The following is a 3105-nucleotide window of genomic DNA, read 5'->3' as shown; positions in this document are numbered from 1 at the left end:
CCCTTAGTGACCATATCTCAATGCAGACTAAGGGCATTGTTGTCTGAGTTGCCAAAAACTGAGAGTTTAGAATAGAGTCAGGCCCTAAATTGATCACCACTCCCTCAGCTTCAGGGTACACATGGCACCATACTATGTACTTCCCTTTCCCCTGCTACCACATCTGTACAAGGTGCCCAATCAGTCAAGTGTCAGGGAGCACTTTGATTACTCACAGCCATGATAAGAGGCTGGTGATCTCCCAGCCTTGCTGTACTCCTGCTCTGAGTAGCTGGTGTAAAAGTTGCCAAAGGTGATTTGGTTGCTGCCCAGGTCGGTGGCCACCTACACCATGTGATCTTTGGTTTTAAGAGCTTGGGCCCACTCAGCCTTCAGCTGCTCCTCATCCTTGAGGAGGGATACCACTTGCTTTGACTTCTCATGCACATTGATGCCCTGGTCCTTGCCATAGTGGTCCATGTACTGGAAATCCAGTTCCTGCCATGTTCATTGAGCTGCTTCCACACCATGCTCATGATCTCTGAGAAGGCCACCACTTTGTAGGTCAGGTGGGCAATCTCAGTCATCAGAGAGCTGGATGGGCCCCATGGGTCATGGGAAGTGGGTTCCCGGACTTTAATTTTTGCCTCTGAGTAATTGCTTACAATGTTTTTTGTGGGCTGTCTGATAGATGAAGTCGTCATTTTTATTTTCTTTGCTACAAATTTTAAGCCCTTCAAATGGAATTTCCTTTCCTCGGTAAATTCATGCCCTGTGAAGGTTCAGTTTCTGTAGTCAAGCTGGTGTAAGAGCCCTGAAGTCATTTCCTTCTCTGGAGCCTCAGATCCAAGAAGCTAGCCATGACAGAGCTGGAGTGAGGTCCACATCTCTGACACTCACCTCTGGTTCTCAAGCTTGGTAACCGCTATCTGTCTTGTTCACAGTGAGTACCCCAGGGTACCCTGTTAGGTTTGTAGGGATATGAGGTCTATGCCACTTTGAACCCTGAAATGTTTCACAAGTTCCTTTTGGGCCCTGGGGATGCAACTGATTGAAACAGGTGGGTGTCTTTTTCACTGTGAGTTCTTCCTGACCTTGGACTTTGGCATGATTCTTATTCATACTCGCACCTCTCTTCAGAGCAACTCTGGTGTCATTTGCGAAGTTTTCAGACAATAGGTCTAAAATCACCTCTGAAGTGGTGGCAGTGGATACATGGAGAAAAGCATGTTCTGGGTCAGTGGCCCTGTAAACAGTCATTCTTCAGCCTGCTGTGTCCCTCTGTGTGTTTGTGTCTCATCTCTAGTGACACTTGTTTTGCTCCCTGCCCATGGGGTCATCTTCAAGCTACAGACTTCTGGGATTTGCAGATTTTGCAGTGTGGTACTTCTTTTTGGTCTAGGTTATTTTTCCATGGCAAAAAGCAACAATTTCCTAAAACCCATGTGAATGTGAAGAAGAACGGTATATTACTGGTTGTTTTTGTTGTTTTTTTTAATAGTGCAAAATAAAAGTAGATAAAAGCAAAAAATAATAATAATAAAACAGTGAGATTTAAGCTTCTCAGTTTCAAAATTTATAACCAGGCATGGCAGTGCACACCCATAATCCTAGCTACTTAAGAGGCTGGAACAGAAGGATCACAAGTCTGAATCTATCCGGGGGAATTTAGGAGACATTTTCTAAACATAAAATTTACAAACAGGTCTGGGAATGTAGCTCAGTGGTAGAGTGTTTGCCCAGTTTGCGTGAGGCCTTGAATTTAATTTGCACTACAGCAAGAGAAAAAATTACTACAAATAACCAACGCAACAGTATATTGATTAGCTTTTCCATTGTTGGGACACAATAGCTGACACCCACAATTTAAAGGAGGAGAGATTTAGTTTGGTTCATGGTTTCAAAGGGTTCAGCCCAAGATCAGCTGACTCTAAGGGAGGAACATCATGGTAGAAAGGTATGGCAGAGTAAAGATGTTTAGGTCACAGTGCCCAGGAAGCAGAAGAACAGCATCAGAGAGGAAGAGATGAGGGACCATATACGGTACCTGAAGTTATGTTTTCATGATCCACCCAGACAACCCCAGAAGAACCACCAATCTGTTGGGCAGCTCAAAGCCAATCAAGTTGACAACCCTGTGCTCAAGCTTTGGCAGCACATATACTAAAAAGTTGACAACCTAGCTTAACCTTGGAAACAGTAATCAAGAAATCATGCTACTAGAAAAGAATTAATATATGGACCAATTGAATAGATAATCTAGATCATCTAAGGGCAAGAGTTGGACTCCTATTCCACACACAAAAAAAATAATTCAAAATAGGTCAAAATCATAAATATTAGAGCTAATGGCATAAAATCTTAGCAGAAAACATATAGCTAAATCTTCATGACTTTGCAAAATATGCTTATCTATGACACCAAGAACAAATACAACATAAGAAAATATTGTGAATTTCATTAAAATTCCAGACTTCTGTGTTCAATGGACACTACCAAGAAAATTTTTTTAAATAACCAAAGAATGGAAAAAGAAATGTATAAATAATATAAAGGTTTTATAGCCCAAATACATAAAGAACTCTTACCACTCAATAATAAAAAGAATATAATTCAACAAAAATAAGACTAGGGCTGTAGCTCAGTGGTAGAGTGCTTGCCTAGCATGCACATTGCCCTGTGTTTGATTCCCAACACTGAAAGTAAAAAAGGCAAAAGAATGAAAGAAAGAAGCAGAGGATCTGAATAGATATTTCTCCAAAAAAATTAGAGATGACAAAGAAGTAATCAAAAGAGGTTCACCATCATTAGTCATCAGTGAAGAGCAAATTAAAACCACAATGAGGTACAATTTCATACCCCTAGGCTGGCAGTCCTGCCTACAAGGTTCCCGCTATTAAAAATACCCCTATGAGTTCTAAAGGAATATCACAAGAGATTGTAGATAAGTTCACTTTTCCTAGGCACTTTTTCATTCACCGTAAAACTAGCTAAGAATAAATTTAAGAGACAGGTGTCCAATAAAGCATTTTTTCCATCAAGAGGGTGAATGGGTTTTCTTACAGGATCAAGCACACTGTGATTATTCCTTTTTCTTGGGATGATTTCTTTCCTAGGAAATTCTTT

The 3105-nt window shown here is 40.8% G+C and overlaps 1 pseudogene; it reads right to left on the bottom strand.

The window, feature by feature from the left end:
- Positions 1-207: 207 nt before the first annotated feature.
- On the bottom strand, positions 208-683 carry LOC117286268 (annotated as a pseudogene).
- Between the last annotated feature and the right edge of the window lie 2422 nt (positions 684-3105).

The sequence above is a fragment of the Fukomys damarensis genome, unplaced genomic scaffold (assembly GCF_012274545.1).
Source record: "Fukomys damarensis isolate Sample0158 unplaced genomic scaffold, DMR_v1.0_HiC HiC_scaffold_16, whole genome shotgun sequence".
NCBI lineage: Eukaryota > Metazoa > Chordata > Mammalia > Rodentia > Bathyergidae > Fukomys > Fukomys damarensis.
The sequence above is the reverse complement of the archived record's forward strand: the minus strand, read 5'-3'. Positions and strand labels throughout refer to the sequence as shown.